Source organism: Aedes albopictus, chromosome 3 (assembly GCF_035046485.1).
Source record: "Aedes albopictus strain Foshan chromosome 3, AalbF5, whole genome shotgun sequence".
Lineage (NCBI taxonomy): Eukaryota > Metazoa > Arthropoda > Insecta > Diptera > Culicidae > Aedes > Aedes albopictus.
In genome coordinates, this window is record NC_085138.1 from 183,385,267 (window position 1) to 183,407,523 (window position 22,257).

The 22,257-nt window shown below is 38.0% G+C and overlaps 1 protein-coding gene across 8 annotated transcripts in view; it reads right to left on the reverse strand.

Moving 5' to 3' along the window:
• The window catches only part of LOC109429236 (MICAL-like protein 1), a 131,246-nt gene extending 110,037 nt beyond the window's left edge, over nt 1–21,209 (reverse strand). Inside the window, exons 1-2 of one of the 8 annotated variants that reach the window (XM_029862858.2) lie at nt 20,950–21,209; nt 12,254–12,665 (exon numbers count right to left, since the gene is read on the reverse strand). The gene's annotated coding sequence lies outside the window, so the exon portion shown is untranslated. Of the gene's footprint in view, nt 1–12,253; nt 12,740–20,464; nt 20,901–20,926 lie in introns of those variants that run through there. The other 7 variants (XM_029862855.2, XM_029862853.2, XM_062856175.1 and 4 more) reach the window with 7 other exon arrangements.
• Nucleotides 21,210–22,257: the final 1,048 nt, after the last annotated feature.

A 22,257-nucleotide genomic window follows, 5' to 3' on the forward strand; every position in this document is an offset into this window, starting at 1 on the left:
ATTCCTGAAGGATTTCCTGTAGAAATGCTTGGAGAAGTTCCTGAAGGAATGCATCATTTTAAGCTTTCCTAAATCAATGCTTAGAGGAATTTCTGGAGTAATCCCTGAAAAAAGTTCTGAAGTTAATCTCAGAGGAATTTTTGTAGAACTCCTGATGTAACTCCTGATAAATCGTAAAAGATATCCCCAGAGACAAGGATCTTAACTGAAGGAATTCCTGCAGAAACCCTTCAAGGAATATGTAGAAAGAAATACTTGATGAAATAGTTGGAATAAGTTGATTGCATTTTTTATACAAGAGTAAAACTTATCCACAAACTTTTGTTATTACAGTTTTAATGTGACATATGTTCAGATCTTAACTGTAATAAATAAGACCTCTGAATTTCAACTGCTATCCTAAGCTAAGTAAACAGCTATGTTTGGTCCTGTGGTTGGGATAAGTATCAGGGACATTTTCATTATGCTCATGAATTTTACTTCCATGTCGGTACTGAATTTCGTAAAATTATATTTTGATTTCTAGCACATTTTTTCTTATATTTTGGAACCCCTGTAGGTACAAAGAGAAATCATCGAAAAAAAGGACTTCAAATAAGTCATCCGTGTGCCCATTTCAAAATCCCACGAAGGGGCCCCTACAAACCCTTCAGCAGATCTGCAAGTATTGAACTTATAATTGTAGCAAACTTTCGCTATTTAAAAAACTTTATTCAAACTAGTGTAAGAAACCTTCACTGATTTGGAGGCCCCTTGAATTCGGGGGCCCGGTGCGGACCGCACCTCCGCACCCCCCCCCCCCTTGCTACGCCACTGACGGTGGGCGGGTCACGTCATCAGAATGTCGGATAGCAACCCGACTAAAATGGTTCTCAAGAGTCATCCGACCGGTACAAGAAGACGTGGTGCGCAGCGAGCTAGCTAGGTCGATCAAGTCGAGGACGATCTGCGGACCCTACGCAGAGTGCGGAACTGGAGAAACGTAGCCATGGACCGAGAAGAATGGAGATGACTTCTATGTACAACAGAGGTCACTCAGGCCTTAGTCTGACCGGTAGGGTAAGTACAGACATTCGGGAGCGAAAGTGGAGGTGGGTCGGACACACTCTACGTAGGGGCCGAAACAAGATCTGCAAGCAAGCGTTAGATTGAAATCCAGCAGGACATCGCCCAGTAAACATTTTGGTGTGTATAATTTGTGTTATACACATCCATATAAGAACCAACGTACTCGTATAAAGTGCACAAAACTGCTATATACGTACCAAAGTGGAGGCTATATACATACATACTTCTGACGAGTTTCCTCGACTTCCTATGAACAGTAATACGATGCCCTCAAATATGGACGAAATAAATATAAACGACTTTACGTGATAAGTTATACGATGTCCCAAATACCGATGAAAAAAAAAAGTTGAAAGTCCATATCCAGCATCGATCACAGAACCTCGAGATCCGTAATCCAAAACCATACCTCGGGACCAATTCATCTTCCTTGGGAAGAGTTTGAATTTTGGCCAATTTAAACTAAGAGCTTACCCGTATCGTATCATTGGTGCTAAAAAGGAGACTAAAATTTTCGCTAAGTCTTTGCGATTCCACTACGTGCTTTTCCAACCTAATATCTAATACAACATTTTATCTGTCAGATATACAACTTCTAGCGATTTTGGATTGCGCTTTATGCTAGTTGCTTTGTTTACATCAGAACAGTCACTGCCGCCGCGCTCTAGTCGTCGTCGTCGTCGTCGTCGTCGTCGCGGAAAGAGTTCCTTGTGAATTATTCTAATATCCCCGATTTCTAGTGGAAGCCCGTTTTAAACATTCAAAGCATCTTGTGCCGCGGTCATCAGCAGCAGAAAATGCAAAAAACGGCTTCATAATGAGTGCGCCGAATGGCTGGAACTGACCAAGGATGTGGGTGAGATTACCGCATCCAAATACGAAGCAGCTGCAGGAACAATTCCATCCAAATATTCATGGATTGGAGATGATCGTTAAATCAGCACCCAGTTTTAGTTGGCGGCTAGTACCTACTACTTGTCGTAACGAAGGATGATTTCAAAAACACATCCGATCGGTACAACTTTGGTTACTAGAATGTCTTTCATCTGTATTCCTTCCAACACGCGAACCTCTTTGACTATACCACTACATTCACAGTCCGTGCCTCGATCTTGACTCGTTCCATTGTCTCGTTTCAGGCCGAAGCGAACTTTCGTTAAGTTTTGCGTGTTCGCCACGTTTCCACGCTGATTCGCTAGGGATGTCCAAATCAGCACGCTATTTTCAATACACACATAATTAAATCACAATGTTTAATTTACAATTCTAACTGCATCCACCACATTATCCCTCTTCTCTACTCTCCTAACGTGTACGTTTTATTTGTTTTGGAATTTTCAATTGATGATGTCAAATTATATCAAAATCCTTGTGTCATGCAAATTCCATTCGATTATTTTATTTTTACACGTATTTTTAATAACATTTTAGTATAAATTTATGCAAAAAATATCCTAATTCAATCAAAATCCAATTGAAATCCAATTCAAAACCAATTAATATCAAATCTAAGTCCCATCAAAATTCAATACAAATTAGCCCAAAGATCCTATCCATCCTAAATTATTTACTTCGCCAATCCCACTGCAATCCAAATCTCACTTCAAATTGAATCCAAATCCACTCAAAAATCAATTTGAAAACCTCATCCTAATCCAGTACAATCCATCCAAATACAATCCAGATCCAATCCCAATCTCAATCAAAATCCAATTCAAATCCAATCAAAATTCGATTCACTCCTATTCTAATCCAATTGTAAGTTCAAAAAGGATTACAAATCCTATTCATATTAAGTCCAAATCCAACCAAGATCCGATCCATATCTAATCCTGGTCCAATCCAAATCGCAAATCCAATCCCAAATCCTTCAAAATCCAGTAAAAAATCAATTCCATATCTAATCAAATTTAAATTCAATCCAGATGTCATCAAAAAAAATCCAAATCCAAATTCAATCAAATATAAACCCAATCCAAATCTAATCAAAATCCAATCTAAGTTTAGCCCAAATCCAATCAAAATCCATTCCAAATCTAATCAAAATTCAATCCGAATCCAACCAAAATTCAATTCAAAAGCAATCCAAATCCAATCCGTATTCAATCAATATCTAATTCAAATCCAAATCTGATTCAACTCCAATCCGAAATCAATCCATTCCAAATTCAATTCATATCCCATCCAAATCCAATTCAAAGACATTTGAAATCCAATTCAAATCCAATGAAAATCCAAATTCAATTCAGTCTAAATCACATCCAAATGTGATTCCAAACACCATTCCAAATCCTATCCATACTGAGTCCATATTAAACCAAAATCCAATCCATATCTAAGCCAGATCCAATCCGAATCAGATTCAAATCCAATCCAATTTCAAATCAAATCAAAATCCATTCCAAATCCAATCAAAATCTAATTCACATCCCATCCAAATCCAATGCTAATCCTATTCAAATCCAATCCAAATCCAATGGAAACTCTATCCAAATTAAATTCAGTCTAAATCACATCCAAATGTAATTCCAAACACAATTCCAAATCCTATCCATATTCAGTCCAAATCCAACCACAATTTAGTCCATATCCAAGCCAGGTCCAATCCAAATCAGATGTCATCCAAATCCATTCAATTCCCAATTCCATTCAAATCAAATCTAAATCCAATTCAAATCCAATGCATATCCACTCTAAATCCCATCCAAATCCAATCCGAATCCATTTCAAATCCAATCCATATCCATTTCAAATCTAATTCCAACCCAAATCTGATCCAAAACCATCCGAAATCTAATTCATATTAAACACGAATTCAGTTTATGTTACATGCAAATCGAAAACATTTCAAACCCTAATGCAATCCAAATCCGAATCAGTTTAAATCCTGTTTTCGTATCAAAACTCGTTTCTCACTTCCCGTTCATTCGTTTGCTTCTTCTAGGCGTTTCAAACATTTCTCTCATGGTTCGTTTGTTTCTTCATTTCTTTCCAGTCTTTTTTTCGCTTTCCTCCTTTTTGTTTGTTTGTTTTTTTAGCAAGCACCGTCTTCGTTTAACATCTTTCTATTTTTTTTTCCAACGCATCTCAATACCCTTCTCTTTCCTTTGGCTCATCTATTTTTTTGCCTTATCTTTTTGGCTTATCTATTTTTTTTGCCAATCTATCTCAATACTCTTCATTACTTCTCTTCGGCTTATCTATTTTTTTTGCCTCATCTTTTTGGCTTATCTATTTTTTTGCCAATCCATCTCACTGCTCTTCTTTATTTATTATCGGCTCATCTATTTTTTTTGCCTCATCTTTTTGGCTTATCTTTTTTTTTTGCCAGTGGATCTCGTTACTCTTTTCTTGTTTTCCGTTCATCGTTCTTTCCATTCCTCCATGCCCTTTTTTTTGCTTTTTTTTACCAAGCAGCGACTCGCCTTCCGTTCATCTGTTTTTCGGTTCCACATTTCCAAGCATCTTTCCTCGCTCAAACTCAAACCTATTCACCGGAGCCTCCATCCTGCCATCAGTTCACCATTCCTTTCTTATGAATCCTGCACTACAACTTTTTACAACACCACATTAGCCAAACTTTCACTCTGAACACCGATACAAATTACTCCTTTTCTTATTTGCCTGCTCACAATTGCCACTAAATTGGACAATCTGTTTGTTTTATTAGATTGGAATGCCTTTAAAAACAATTTCATATATAGTATGATAAAAATCATTATCAGTAGTTTATCAAAATTATCTTCAATGTTAGTGTTGTGTTCAATGTGCAAAATGTTTACAGTCATTGAGAAAGAAATTTGCTAACTGGACTATTTCTGCATTGAATATGCAAAACAAAAAATACATTGTCTTTTCCCCCCTTCATCGACTCAGTCGTTTTAGTCAAGAAACGAAGTCAATCAATCAAGAATTATTCACAACTTCCATCAAAACAACTATATAGTAATCAAATGGTAAATATACAAGCTGTGTAACGCATCTTTCTATAAATGTATCGAAAATGCAAATGTAATTTGGACTAAGATGACATATGTAATTACTAAATCTTATTCATCTGAAAAACCAGTAACGACAATCGATTTGAATGTGCAAGAAGTTAACGAGTTTTCAGCGAACAGATTTAGATAAAAGACGCAGAATTTTAAGTTGTCTAAAAATTGCTAGATCAAAGATACATTTTCAAAACATTAAGGAGGAATTTTGTTGATCAATCTGGCATGAAATAAAAAATCTGGCAAATTTGATGGTTTCTCTTTTTGTCTTTTTGCCACCTGAAAATCTGGCAGTGCCAGATAAATCTGGCATAATGGCAACCCTGTGTATTCCTTCCAACACGCGAACCTCTTTGACTATACCACTACATTCACAGTCCGTGCCTCGATCTTGACTCGTTCCATTGTCTCGTTTCAGGCCGAAGCGAACTTTCGTTAAGTTTTGCGTGTTCGCCACGTTTCCACGCTGATTCGCTAGGGATGTCCAAATCAGCACGCTATTTTCAATACACACATAATTAAATCACAATGTTTAATTTACAATTCTAACTGCATCCACCACATTATCCCTCTTCTCTACTCTCCTAACGTGTACGTTTTATTTGTTTTGGAATTTTCAATTGATGATGTCAAATTATATCAAAATCCTTGTGTCATGCAAATTCCATTCGATTATTTTATTTTTACACGTATTTTTAATAACATTTTAGTATAAATTTATGCAAAAAATATCCTAATTCAATCAAAATCCAATTGAAATCCAATTCAAAACCAATTAATATCAAATCTAAGTCCCATCAAAATTCAATACAAATTAGCCCAAAGATCCTATCCATCCTAAATTATTTACTTCGCCAATCCCACTGCAATCCAAATCTCACTTCAAATTGAATCCAAATCCACTCAAAAATCAATTTGAAAACCTCATCCTAATCCAGTACAATCCATCCAAATACAATCCAGATCCAATCCCAATCTCAATCAAAATCCAATTCAAATCCAATCAAAATTCGATTCACTCCTATTCTAATCCAATTGTAAGTTCAAAAAGGATTACAAATCCTATTCATATTAAGTCCAAATCCAACCAAGATCCGATCCATATCTAATCCTGGTCCAATCCAAATCGCAAATCCAATCCCAAATCCTTCAAAATCCAGTAAAAAATCAATTCCATATCTAATCAAATTTAAATTCAATCCAGATGTCATCAAAAAAAATCCAAATCCAAATTCAATCAAATATAAACCCAATCCAAATCTAATCAAAATCCAATCTAAGTTTAGCCCAAATCCAATCAAAATCCATTCCAAATCTAATCAAAATTCAATCCGAATCCAACCAAAATTCAATTCAAAAGCAATCCAAATCCAATCCGTATTCAATCAATATCTAATTCAAATCCAAATCTGATTCAACTCCAATCCGAAATCAATCCATTCCAAATTCAATTCATATCCCATCCAAATCCAATTCAAAGACATTTGAAATCCAATTCAAATCCAATGAAAATCCAAATTCAATTCAGTCTAAATCACATCCAAATGTGATTCCAAACACCATTCCAAATCCTATCCATACTGAGTCCATATTAAACCAAAATCCAATCCATATCTAAGCCAGATCCAATCCGAATCAGATTCAAATCCAATCCAATTTCAAATCAAATCAAAATCCATTCCAAATCCAATCAAAATCTAATTCACATCCCATCCAAATCCAATGCTAATCCTATTCAAATCCAATCCAAATCCAATGGAAACTCTATCCAAATTAAATTCAGTCTAAATCACATCCAAATGTAATTCCAAACACAATTCCAAATCCTATCCATATTCAGTCCAAATCCAACCACAATTTAGTCCATATCCAAGCCAGGTCCAATCCAAATCAGATGTCATCCAAATCCATTCAATTCCCAATTCCATTCAAATCAAATCTAAATCCAATTCAAATCCAATGCATATCCACTCTAAATCCCATCCAAATCCAATCCGAATCCATTTCAAATCCAATCCATATCCATTTCAAATCTAATTCCAACCCAAATCTGATCCAAAACCATCCGAAATCTAATTCATATTAAACACGAATTCAGTTTATGTTACATGCAAATCGAAAACATTTCAAACCCTGATGCAATCCAAATCCGAATCAGTTTAAATCCTGTTTTCGTATCAAAACTCGTTTCTCACTTCCCGTTCATTCGTTTGCTTCTTCTAGGCGTTTCAAACATTTCTCTCATGGTTCGTTTGTTTCTTCATTTCTTTCCAGTCTTTTTTTCGCTTTCCTCCTTTTTGTTTGTTTGTTTTTTTAGCAAGCACCGTCTTCGTTTAACATCTTTCTATTTTTTTTTCCAACGCATCTCAATACCCTTCTCTTTCCTTTGGCTCATCTATTTTTTTGCCTTATCTTTTTGGCTTATCTATTTTTTTTGCCAATCTATCTCAATACTCTTCATTACTTCTCTTCGGCTTATCTATTTTTTTTGCCTCATCTTTTTGGCTTATCTATTTTTTTGCCAATCCATCTCACTGCTCTTCTTTATTTATTATCGGCTCATCTATTTTTTTTGCCTCATCTTTTTGGCTTATCTTTTTTTTTTGCCAGTGGATCTCGTTACTCTTTTCTTGTTTTCCGTTCATCGTTCTTTCCATTCCTCCATGCCCTTTTTTTTACCAAGCAGCGACTCGCCTTCCGTTCATCTGTTTTTCGGTTCCACATTTCCAAGCATCTTTCCTCGCTCAAACTCAAACCTATTCACCGGAGCCTCCATCCTGCCATCAGTTCACCATTCCTTTCTTATGAATCCTGCACTACAACTTTTTACAACACCACATTAGCCAAACTTTCACTCTGAACACCGATACAAATTACTCCTTTTCTTATTTGCCTGCTCACAATTGCCACTAAATTGGACAATCTGTAGGAAATCGCCTACCGGCTGCACCATTGTCGTAACGAAGGATGATTTCAAAAACACATCCGATCGGTACAACTTTGGTTACTAGAATCCTGCACTACAACTTTTTACAACACCACATTAGCCAAACTTTCACTCTGAACACCGATACAAATTACTCCTTTTCTTATTTGCCTGCTCACAATTGCCACTAAATTGGACAATCTGTAGGAAATCGCCTACCGGCTGCACCATTGTCGTAACGAAGGATGATTTCAAAAACACATCCGATCGGTACAACTTTGGTTACTAGAATGTCTTTCATCTGTATTCGTATTCCTTCCAACACGCGAACCTCTTTGACTATACCACTACATTCACAGTCCGTGCCTCGATCTTGACTCGTTCCATTGTCTCGTTTCAGGCCGAAGCGAACTTTCGTTAAGTTTTGCGTGTTCGCCACGTTTCCACGCTGATTCGCTAGGGATGTCCAAATCAGCACGCTATTTTCAATACACACATAATTAAATCACAATGTTTAATTTACAATTCTAACTGCATCCACCACACTACTGTGTCTAAACTGCAATCAATGATTTGAAAACGGATTGAAAAACGGAGGCGAGGTGGGTGAAATAAGTGCCATATTGTGTATGTACCGGCTGATGTGATACGGGGGAGATGGGATTGTGCTTATCGATTGTGTTGGCTGTCGAACTTTTTCACGTGTGCATGTAACTAATAATACCAGGATGTAGAAATTAGGCATTTGCATTTAGTCAATGTGTTATGTAGGGCCCTGCATTGAAAATCAACAAGCTACCGGCCGAATCGCAATAACGATTTCTGTTCGTCTTGGCTTGATTCGTGACTACTTCTTTGAAGTCATTACGATTCCACTCAATGTTTGCCTGACTGAGTATAAGATTGAGCATTTTCAACAGCTAGTGACGATTTTATTTCTCTCTATTTACGCCTTGAGCTGTTTATAATACTGTTTGTCGTAAACAAATCGCAATGCCGATTTCTATACAATTTTTTCCGACATTATTGTTGCAATACTTTCCATTTTGTGCGATTTCGATTCCAAACAGAATAAAATAAGATTTTGTATATATAATGTTTTACGATATGTGGTTTACTGGGCGTAGCATAATCAGGCGAAGAGGCTCATAGGGGCGCAGCCTGAACAAGGGAATCAAGGAAGTCGAAAGATATTTGACCATGGGCGAAACTACGATTTTTTGCCAGGGGTGCACTTCATACAAATATTTATTAGATCATCCATCCATCATTCATCGCCTCATATCTCACCAGCCAAGCATTCAAATTCTAGGGGGTGCCTGGCAGCCCCGGCACCCCCGGTAGTTTCGCCTATGTATTTGACCAGGCGATGGCGTGCAGGGGACTGTTCGGGCTCGTTTGGAAGTTAACCATCAATGTTAACTTCTTTTCCCGATCAGCCTAGATAGCTGTGTAGTGTCGGTAGCGGTTGTCTCAATTGGCTAAGAATAACAGTACGGACCGCCTGATCTAGTGGTAAGAGTCCACTAAACAGGTGACCCCGAATTCATGGTGTTATGCGGCTTTATGCTTACCATGCCAAGGAATGAATGGTTAGGGGGGGGGGGGGTCTAATAAAAACCTAACCACAAACGGAGCCTGTGGAGAATTAGGGCGTCCTCCACAGTTTACGCCCTTACTACACTAACCGGAGCAATAGTGCAGTGGACTTTGCGTTTCTCCGAGATAATCAGTTGCCCTTCTTAAGTCTCAAATTTGAGGCTAAATAAGGGCGGGATTATTCAAATGTTGTAAATTAGATTACATTACTACCTATACGGTTTCGCTTAATGCGTTTTCGCCATTAGCGTTTTTAAATTGACACCGATTTGGTTTGTCGTTGATGTTTTCTTTTTGTGCTGTGATTGTGAAAAGTGTAATCCTGTCTAGTTAGGGTAGTGGCTACGGCTAGGAAACCTCAGATCAATTTTCAGCGTAAGAAGCGTACGTAGCCCAAGTGGCTCTACTTCGCAAAGTTCATTTTCGTAGGGTAACTTCTGTATAGGTTACCTTGTGAACTCAGTTTGCTTGTTTCATTATAAATGAAGTGTCGTGCCTCGAGGATGCTATATCTTAGAATAACGTATCTTTCAACATCTTTTCGCTGGTATTTGGCAGTATTGCTATGATGATTACATCATCTGAAGTAGCTCAAACATTGATTTTAGATGCTTCAGTTGGATGGATTACTTAGGTTCATGGATAACTTAACATAGAATTGCACCTAACCCAACTCTGCATGAGCAGAATTTGTCATGAGTTGACTGATTGGCATGTGTCAGATGAGGAGTCTCCATTTGACCTTCTTTGCACTTTTGAGTGTTCCTTCGCAAAATTTGCGTATTCAGGCGATCCTGCTCAACAAACTAGGGAACCTGTACTAATAGGTTGCGACCACATTTTATGGATAACTCGCTTCCATTGCTACTTCAAGAAAGTTAGATTGCGGTTATGTACCTACAACGCCTTCCATTGTGGTATACCATAACTATTGCTTTGAAAGAAGCTTGTCCTCTGCGGTCTGTGTGGACCGTAAGAGGTATTCCTGAATGGAACTCTGATCTGTTCAAGTTCAAAATATCTTCGGATAAACCAGAATTATAGCTATATAATCGACTTAGTGGGCCCTAAAAAGCTCTGCTTATTTCGAATCTCCAGGTGCAAATGGGGGTTTGTCCTATTTTTCTCCAGAGGGATTTGAGTATTTCAAACATGTTTTGAACTCTTGTAGTTTTCTATTGGGTATATTCATGGCGTGAAATTACTCTATAGTTTTATCCCGGAAGGATGCGTGCGTTGTATAAAGAAGGAATGATTTCCAGATTCATCTGGATACCTCGTTCTTTCTGAAATGCTTGAAACGCATTGTCGATTATCACATCTGTGATGTTCGTCTGGCTGACATGCCTTTTCATGTGAACTCACATGCTTCCCAATTTGGGATGTTCACAGTGACTCTTTTACACAAAGTTGTATACGTTTTCAAGAAAGTACTCGCTCAAACGTAGTTTTCGCTTGGGTGATTTCTTGAATATTGAGGATGCTTTCGATGACGTGCCTTTCAATGTCATATTGAAAGCGGCATGACGTCACAAGCTGCCTCTAATGAGCTATAGACTCTCTTTACGTTTATGCGTTTTACAATGTCCTTTTCAGGGCACTGATTAAACCCGTTGTGGTATGGGCTATGAGCTCTCGTTGCGCTTATGCTTTCATTCCCTCTTCTAGGGCACCCCTTCCTATTTCATCGCCTTTCCCTTTCCTAATCCCATTCCCTCAGGTAAATGATGAAATAGGCTTATATATATGGCGGTAAATGATGAAATAGGCTCATACAAATGTCCCAAATGGAGGATAACGTGCCTCTGGAGCCGGCCTTCTGATACCTGAAAGCGTTAGATTGAAATCCAGCATGACATCGTCCAGCATGACATAGTCAGGCGCAGAGGCTCATAGCGGCGCAGCCTGAACAAAGAAATCAAGGAAGTCGAAAGATGTTTGACCAGGTGATGGCGTGCAATCGCCCAGGATCAATTCGGAACTCTGCACAACCATGGGTGCTCAGGACTGAAAGTAAGTAAGTACTCTATTTGGCATCTAAAAAACTTTAAGCTTTGAAGCCAAATTGTTAATATATTGCCAATGTACTGCTGTATAACGCATCATTAGCACTCTATAAACGCTGTATAATGGAGATTTAGCGCTTATATCACATCTGGGTTTGTTACAACTCCCCAGCTCATAAACCTTTCCATGGTCTAAAATGGATCCGCACCCACTAAACATTGAATGACTCATTTGAATTTCTCTCTATTAGTGCGCACATGTCTTTTTTCAATCAACCGTTTTATATGAAGCGTAACCAATGCAGTAAAGCCATTATTGATCAGAAGCGTGTAGTTTTACGCTTTTTAATTTTGATGTTTTCAAACAAAAGCAATTTCGATCGGACCGCGTGTATGTACTTCAAATTTCCAAGAAAGCAGGGTCGGTATTCCGACGCTGGGAGGCAGCACAACCGTAAGGGTTTCTCAACGTTGAACGACGGAAAGTAACAACCTAATCAACGAGAGCAACGCAAATGCAACCGCTCAACATAAGATAGATTAGTCTCTATGAACACCGTCGAAGTCACCGTCATCGTCGTGGGGTCTCAACGAGTTTCTTTCAGTGCGCTGCTAAGCTGGGTGCGTTGAAAAATCATGAATTGAAAATCTCCACTCACCTAATACGAGATTAGTCAACATCAACTTTTTCTTTACTGCAAACCGCTGTCCAGTAGTGGCATGTGAGAATGGAAAGTGCTCTGCGACTGCGGCCCTCTCGTCGTCGTTTGCGCTTTAGGTCGTCCGTCGGCTATTTTTTTTTATTTCGGTTTTCCTTCTCCGCTGCTACACTCTTATTTTTATATTAAAATCTTCTCGCGCTGGGACCACTAGTACAACCACCTTCCTTCGCTGCTGGCTAAACCACGGCGAGCTCCAAAGGGGAACCAACACTTGAGCGCACGGTGCACCGTCGTACTTTGTTGCACAAAATGGTTTCTCATGTGCATAAAATCATAAACATTTGGACACACAATTGTTTTATCTTGCTTTAACACTCTTCTTGTTTTTATGCTGCCTTTTCACTGCACTCTTTAGGCGAAAAGAAAAAAAAAACTTTTCAACATAAACACGTTTTGGTCGGCGCTACACCACCAGGAGGAAAACTATAATTTCAAACTTTAAGTATAAGGCGAACCAGCCGCGGGACGGCTAAGCAAAGGCAAAGAGCACATAAACGAAACGTACGACGACAACCGATGTGAAAGTAGGACTACTGGCTTGACTTGTACGCGCGGAGTCGTATACCCAACCATCGCGGCATCGAATCGTCGTCCGTCCATGCGCTGCTAGCTAGCTGGCTGGCTGGCTGCTGCTGCTGCTGCGGTTTTAGGTCCATGAACCACCAGCAAAAACAACAACAAACACTCTGAACCACTACACACTTCCCAAGTGTCTTCCACTAAAACGGCGACGACGACGCGACGCGGTGCTTCCCTGGCTGTTTTTAGCGAAGAAAATAAACTGGATTCGTACATCTGATATAGGTCTTACCGGTTGTCTAATCTTACTAATCTTACCGATGGTTGGTAATCTTCTACATACTTATGACAAATCATCGCCTCCAGAACCATCTCAACTATCTTGTTCAAAATATCTATCTAAAGAATTTGATTATGAATCATCATAAAAGCTAACATTATACCGAGTACACAAAACATGTTGCTCGTGATATGTTCTGGTTCATATTGGAAAGACTGCATGTATTTGTCCAGCTACTTTTCGCCGCAATCAAACTATTGTTATTTTAATACGAATATAGTAGGATGCTAATTAATACTGCGTACAATCCATGTGTATAGTAGATATATGAGAATTCCCATCAACATATGGAGTACAATAGAGCATATGGAGACGCATGGTAGCCTGTACCGAGTGGTTTCGACTGGAACTGGTACGATTAAGAGTGTTATTCGACTGTTATAGTCAACAAGCTTGTATTGATTACTTTTAAATCTCTTCCGACGTTTCAATTTAGGAATGCTCCTTCTTCAGGACTCAACAGGTAATTTAATATGGTTTTGGTTATTTTGAAAACTCGGGTTTCAAAGGATTAATCCATATATACATATATGCTCAGTGATCTTTTTTGAGATCAGATGCTTCGGACGCCCAGATGTTGAGATCAGTAACTTTGGCGATTACCCATGATAAATAGGACATGTTGGAAAACTAGTGTCTTTAACAAAGTTGTTAAGGAGCTCAGGGACTTTCCGATAGCAAATATTTTGGTACATGTTTGCCCCAGTAGGCAGCACTTTGAAACAACATGCGTGGTCTTGAAAATGCGTAGTGTACCTATTTTTTTTTTATATCTGTATTAACGAGATGTTTAGCCCTAGGCTAGTTCATCTCGGGGCTCACGCTTAACTTCCCTTCCGAAGGAAGTACCCACATTTTTTTCACATCCTCGGCGTGAAAGTCAAGCGTTCTAACCATCACACCAGATAAAAAAAACGTAGTGTACCTACCAAGGTAGCATAAGTTGGAACCATTCTTAGGTAAAGTGCGGAGTAGGTCGTCCCTTATTTTGCAAAAATTGGAAATGTTATAAGTTCGTTGTTGGAATGTGTTCGTTTTAGCTAAGAAATGATCATGTCAAAATTTGAAGTCCGTCGTATCTCGGCTAAGTGGTCCCTCAAGGGGCCTAAAGTTGTCAATAATTGCATGGGACTAAACTAAAGCCCTTGGCTGGTTCGTCCCTTGAGTGAATCTTAGAAATTCTAAACTTCTTTATCTCGAGAATCACACTACATAAAAAAGGTGATCAGGAAATTAACAGCTATCCGATGATGAGTTTCTGGGTTTACACGATAGTTGGGCTTTAGTGAGTCTTAGAAATTCTAAACTTATTTATCTCGAGAATCAGAATTACGGCAAAATCATATGGAAATGTCCGAATGCTATACGCGTAACGGTCTGTCCAAATTACCTGAAACACTCTACATAGAAAAATTTCGTCTTTGACAAGGTTGATCCGGACATCAAGAGCTATCCGATTAGTTCATTCATGATTCTGAATATATCCGCTAGGTAGCGCAAATGAGTACATTAACGTTATTTGCATAAATGTTCCTTAAAATTCAAAAAGTTCAGAATTTCATTCGGGAATTCCTTTAAAAATGTCTTCCGAGGATTTGCCCTGGAATTCCCTTACGAATTGCTTAATCCTTCAGCACGCGCGCTGTTGTAAAAATTACAACACTACCAAAAAACCTCGCTCGTCGTATACAACGCTAGCGTGGTGCAGTTTCGGTTGCTTGATGGCGCGCGTCCTGAAAGGTTAATAAAAGTAAGTGAACCCAGAATTTTCTACGACGGTCTACGAAGAAAACTTTCCAATTCAAATCATCATGTAACAGATTATTTCATAAAATCTTCCATGTGTTCCTCCAGAAGTGTCACAAAGAATTCTTGTACGAAATCTGACATGAATTGCTTCACCAATTATTCCATAATTTTTCACAAGTCATTTCAAACCTCAAATGTTTGAGAAATTCGCCCAGGAATTACTTCAGAAAATCCTCTAGATATTTATTCAGAAATGCCTCTAGGCATTCGTTTGGAGAATCTATTGGAGATTCTCTTAGAAAATCTACCAAAAAAATACTTCAGAAATTCTTCTAAAACATCTTTCAAAATAAATTCTTTAAAAAAATTGAATATTCGGCCAAAAAATCCCTCACGGATTCTTTCAAAAAATCTTCCATGGAATCATTCGGTAATTTTCTGCAGGGATTTGTTCAGAAATTCCACCTATTCTACAAATTCCGTTGAGAATTATTCCAGAGCATTTTTTTTTCAAAAATACATCCATAAATTTGAGCAGGAATTCCTCCAAGGATTCTTTCAAAAAATCGTTCAAAGATTCCTTCAGAAATCAATTTATTTTTTATTCAGAAGCTTCTCCAACGATTTCTTCTATAACACTTTTAGCGATGCCTTCAGAAACAATTCCGGAGTTTTTCAGAAAATGTTTCAAAATTTCCTTCAAAAAATTCGTACTGGGGTTTCTTTGGAAATTCTTCCAAGTATATCACCAGAAATTCTCATAGCAACTTACAATTTCTACAGAAATTCCACCAGGAATTGCTCTAGAAGTTTCACAAAGAATTGTGTATGAGTTTCTGCAGAAATAACTCCATGGTTTGCTTTGGAAATTTCTTCAGGGATTCTGTTTTTTTGTTTGAAAATCTGAATTCCTGTCAGAAAATCCTTTTTTGGGTATTCTTCAGAAATTCTTCAAGGGACTCTTTATAAAAACTTGTAAGATTCATTTTGAAATTTTCTGCAGGGATTCCTATAGAAACTGTGTTAGGGGTAGTGCTGAAAATGTCATTTCGACATATTTAAATTCAATCACATTCAGCTCATTTTGGAAGCTCAACCTGAGAATATGGTATATGAAAAACTTGTTCGGCTAGACCAGTTCTACAAGAAAGTCACGGAAAACCCGATCTTTTTCGATTATTTGAAATAAATGTCACGGACTACCTTCGAAAAATGCCAATGATATTCTTAGTGAATAACAATTGGCCTTTTTCGACAATAGTCCGTGACATTTACCTTAAACATTGAAAAAGAGCGATTTTTCCGTGACTTTCTTGTAGAACTGATCTAGCCGCACAAGTTTTTCATGTACCATATTCTCAGGTTGAGCTTCTAAAATGGGCTGGATGTGGTTGGATTTAGATTTGTCGAAATGACATTTTCAGCCCAGTACTTTCACAAAGATTTCGAGAAATTCTTTCAGAAGATATCCTATGGCTTTTACAATAAATTCGGCTAATAACACTAATTTACAGCATTTTTGAACTCGGTAAGCTGATGATCATTTTTGGTGTAGAATCATGCCCTGAGTTCGAAAACGGGAAGGAAAAAAATTACAGTACAGCGAATTTTTTTCGACTTTCCATACAAGGTTAATGATTTGAAATCGATTTTTGTTCTATTTTTTAAGCAAAGTCGCTCACTTCACACAGCTCATTCTCCGCACTCAATGCTCCGATTGAGCTGATTTTTTGACTGTTACTTGCCTACATATGATATGTCAAATAAACATTGAGAAAGAATTAATTTTTTTTCTTATTGAAAAAAATACATTTCTTCATATATTTTTGGAAATTTTGCTAAAATTTAAGGACAACCCTAAAGCTCGCCAATAACTTGAATTTCATCAATCTGACGCAAAACATGTACTCAGATAATTGAACGGTATCATATTCAGCTTTAAATTTATGGAAAAAAAAATTAAATTCCATATTTTAAGAAGTAGTAAAACTCGATATTCAGCTAAAACTTAAAGTCTTGAACGGGTAACTTCCAAAAATGTTGCATGGATTCCTTTAAACAATACTTCAAGAATGCCTATCACAAAATCTTGCATAGATTGTTCCAGAAATTCATCTAAGAATTTCTTCAGGTTTTTTTTAATAGTGATTCCTCCAGATTTTTTTCAAAGTATTTATCTATAAAACTTTCTCAAAAATACTCCATGGATTTTTTTTCTAGACGATGATTCACAATGTATTCGTGATCAGAAATTCAGAAGTCCTTCAAAATTCCCCAGGACCTTTCTGAAGAATTTTCCCCAAAAAGGCTTTAGAAATTCTACAAGAGATTATTAAGGAAATTCTCCATAATTCTCCACATTCCTTTAGATATTCCATCAAGACATTTCTTTTCCAGAAAATACTAAAAAAAATTCTTAAGAAAGTCTTAGAAAATCCTCCAAAGCTTCCTTCAAAAATTTTTCTACAGATTCTTCCAGCAATTCTTATAAGAATTCTTACAGAAAGGCTAAAAGACATTATTGCAAAGACTTCTACAGAAATTCATACAGAGATTTCATCAGAAATTACGCAGGGTATTCCTCTATGTATTTTCTTGGAAATTCCTCTAGGATTTCCTCCAATCGTACCTCTTGGAATTTCTCGATCATCCAGGATTTGATTTGAAAAAAAAAAATATTTAAGATTTTTATCAGGGGATTTCTCTGGGATTTTTTTCCTAAAAGCATCTCTTGAAATTTGTTATGTATTCCACCAGGGGTTTCCAGATGTTTCTTTAAGTATTCTTCCTGGATATCTTTCAGGAAAGCAAACTATGAATTCTTAAAATTTTCCTGTTTTTTTCAGAAATTATTTTAGGAATTCATTTATTTTTTGAAATTCCTCCTAAAATTTCTTAAGCGATACTTTCGGAAAAAAATTAGAGTTCAATATTCCTAGAATTACTTCAGAAATGTCAGCAGGGATTTTTTTAAGTTGTTCCATTGTTTCTTTCAGAAGTTGTTCCATGAGTTCCTTTAGGCGGAGCTGAAATCGGGCAATCTTGACTAACTAGCTCTGATTTTACTATGACAGCACTGGAAATAATTTATCACACATCATGACAGTAATCTGCAGAAGCATCTTTGAAATACTTGTGGTTTTACCATCACAGTTTTTCTGTGGGTAAATGGAAATCATGAAAACTTTGCCATCACACAGCCTTTGGAAATATGTCCAAGGAGCTTCCCGGAGAAATTCTGAACTTTGTTTATCTCTAGGACAGAGAAAATAGGTAGAGAAGCGAATAGTGTGAAGCCAAAAATACCTTATCGAACCGTCAAACTGGTATCCTAATGAACAAAATCAACAAACCTTGACGATTGCCGCAAAAGTGAAGATAAGTATTGCACTCATTTCAAACAAATATTCACCAAAGTTTCCAAATATTATGGATAACAGTGCAAACAACATTGATTTCTTGAATTAATGAAAATTGTTCCATTTTGGAACATCAGTTTGATAATTCCTAGTTAATACAACAACAGTATAAAAAGTTTTCAAATGCGGTATGCGCGATAGGCACTACCTTCGATGGGTGGATTAATCTGCTTTGCGACAGTTGCCAGCATCCGAGCAATGAAATCAAAACAGAAAAAGTGTTGCCGTTCAGGCGGCTGTTCACTCTTCGCTTCTCTACCTATTTTCTCTGCTCTAGGAGTCTTCAATTTGCAGAGATTCAACGTTAAATTTTTCTCAACGACCTTATCATGATTTCTGCGTGTCTAGGGTATTTTAACCAATATCGGATTCCTTAGTAGCTGAAATTTGCGCTGATGTGTGTTATATGTTTTGGTACTTATCAGAAGGGCTACAGCAAACCATCCAGCTGCTTTTCCACCAGAATCAAAATTCTGTAGAGTAAACAATCCAGAAGTTCTTGCTGAACAACCTTGCTCATTCACCCTGACATGCTTGAAAATCTCACGAGGAATTTGTTACGGAGTTTATTATTTTCAGAGTTGAAGGAACTTGTAGCAAGATTTGAAAGAGTTTTCAAAATCTCGGCGTTCAATTTGACCTATTAAACCTGAATCCCAAAATTGTTGTAGGATTTTATAAAAAAAAAAGAAATATTGCAAGAATTTTTTGAAAAATTTCGGTCCGAACTTCTTTAGAGAAATTTTGTTAAGTTCTAGAGAAATTCTCAAGTGTCGTAAATCCTCATAAAACTATGCATTGTATAGCATTTTTGAGTCATGTTTTTTTTTTGTTTTGTAAGAATTCAAAATGTAATCAATTAAAAAAAAAGTGTTTAGTATGGGGAAATATGCTTTTTTACTTTTAACATAATAAACTTTGGTTTAACCCTTTTCAGCACGCGCGCCTTTTGATGCTAAAATTGCACCGCGTTTGCCCTGTATACGAAGAGCGAGGTTTTTTGGTAGTGTTGGACTTTTTACACCAACGCGCGTCCTTAAGGGTTAATATTTAATTCAAATATAGAAAAAGTGTAGAGAATCACTATACATACGGATAAGTAAGATACGAATTATAAGTCAATATTTCTTTATAAGATACATTTTCCGTTGTAGCGTAATTTTTAAGTTAGGATAGCTTTAAATTTTAACCTTCCGTAACTCGCGCGGTTGACTACCTGCGTCGGCACCACGCTAATGCTGCGTACAAAAAGCGAGATTTTTTCAACGTGTTGTACAAAATACAACAGTGCGATCGCTCGAGGGTTAACTAAAACAGAACAACTGATCCCACAAACAGAATCTATATATATAAAAATGCAGTGGCATACGTGGGACCGCGCATAACTTGCGAACGGGAAGTCCGATTTTGGTCGGGTTTGTTTTGTTCTGTTAGTTTTCACCCAAGGAAGGTTTATGAGCCAAAAAACATGGAAAAATTGAGAGTTTTGGATAATCGATCTCCAATACATTTTGACCGGGGACTTGGTCTTGGCTAGAAACTTGAAACGTCAAAAAAACGCAGTAGGCAAGACAAAGTTTGCCGGGTACAGCTAGTATTTCAGTAAAATCTTTTATGCAATTCAGTATCATAATTTCAAATTTATTTAACTCTTTTCAGTATCATAATGGCCATTTTTTCCGAACTGGTTTATTATGCAACTGAAACGAGTTACATAATGAAAAATAATTGTATAATGTTCATAATGCAACTCATTTCAGTTGCATTATGAATATTATGCAACTCAAATGGGTTGCATTATGAAAAAATCATTGCATAAAATTTTGTATGGAACTCGTTGCAAAACTCGATTTTTTTCAGCACTCTTCGTATTTATCCAACTCGGCAAGCCTCGTTGGATAAATGTACGACTCGTACTGAAAAAATCAACTTTTTGCATCTCGTTACATAAATAACTATTAAGATGTGTTAAACAGTTATTAAAATCGTTGACTTCGCGGCGTAACGTTCCTATGTTTCACTGTCCTAGCGAATCTTTTTTTTTTTTTCAAGAACAACAGCCAGGGAAGCACCGTCTGAGACACTTGTGTGTTTTCTATTAATATATTCTTCGTCGTATACATGATATAAGCGTGAAGAAAAGAGAATGGTCCTCTCTTAATGGCTCCAGTCAATTGGAACCGTTTTACTTCGGTCGCTGCTTGAACTTTCCCGGTCACTATACTGTCCACCACGAAAAATCACTCCACGCCACTCTGTGGATATCTCACATTGGTAATTAAGCTACACCTACTCGCTAATTGTTGAAGTGAACTATTATGAACTTTCGTCCGAGTACCTACTTCGTACGCGCGACTCTCGAGAGTTTGTACATCCACAACGCGACAACGACATCAACTGGCTGACTACTATGACTGGACTGATGTTAAGTTGATGATTCAGACACCATACGCTCTTCCGCGCCTCCGCCTGGACAGTGTTCACACACCGCACGTATACCGTATAGAACAAACCCGTAAAAGCTCAAACAAGAGCGAGCGAGAGCAAAGAACAGGGTAGGATAGGGTAGGAAAAATAACACACCACACAAAACGGACGGAACTCACACGGAGATTTGTCGGTCAGCTCACTGCGATATACACAACCTATAGCAGCCACACAATGCAACCTTTTTTATTCGAACGCACGATTCAAACTATCTGCTGGGCCCTGGGGGCTTTCGAATCCTAAGCCACACGACGGCCAGTCTGGCGATCGACGCAACGTTCACACAACACTGTGCGTAGCTTGGGCCACATGGACCGTTCGTTTCGTAGGTATCTTTGCCTTTGGTCGATAGCCAGACCTCCCATCTAATAATGGAGAAACCCTCCCGCAGCGCGCTGTGACTATGTATGTGCGGCACTGAAGGTCTCTGTTTTGGACGTTATTCGCTCTCTCGAGTAGTTGCACTCCGACCACTCTGCTCTGGTGGAGATCTTGCAAGCAAAACACACATCGAAGCGACGATGAAGGAACGATGACCACGATGTTGCTATGCTGCCGGCTCAGGTATGCTAAATGCCACCCATTTGGCACGGAGGGAAAATTGGCACGAAGTTCGTACTACGAACATTTTATTTTTCAAGTTAACCAAGTTAAGTAAGGGCGCGCGCCAATTTGAACCTAAAACTGCACCGCGCTCGCGCTGTATACGACGAGCGAGGTTTTTTCGTGGCCTAGTACTTTTTACAACGGCGCGCATCCTGAAGTAAGTTATAAATTCAAGTTCTTTTGAAAATGAAATAAGCACTTTTAAGGATTTGGAAAAGAAATGTTAATTTTAAAAATATCCATTTGTCAAATCACATTTTAAGAAATTGGTTACAGTAGAAACAGTACTCTCAGGGAAACATGTAAAAAATCGATGCATTCCCACATAAAATCTAGTACAAACTTGAAATGCGTATAGGGGCTGTCCATAAACCACGTGGTCATTTTTTTTGGGACTTCTAACCCCCCCCCCCCCCCCCCCCCGCGTGGTCATTAGTCCATACAAATTTTTTTTTTCGTCCATACAAAATGGTCATTGGCCGAACCCCCCCCCCCCCCCCCCTCATGACCACGTGGTTTATGGACAGCCCCATAGCACCGCTAACCTGTCTGAAAGACATCAACAACCAAGCGTCTCCATTGTAACCAATCTTGAACCTAATCTAATAAGCATACAAAAAAATGTCAATTATAAAACTTTATTCTCCTAGGAACGATGCTAATGTACACATACAAACTGGATGTGCGGCTAAAACAGCGTCTGTTCTGGCATCCAGCGGCTGAGTAAGAAATGCTGCATCACGCCCAGCTAGATCCAAGGTGGTAGCCCCATCAGCGTGATCTTCCCAGTTGGTTGGGACGTTAAACAGAACTGGCAACTA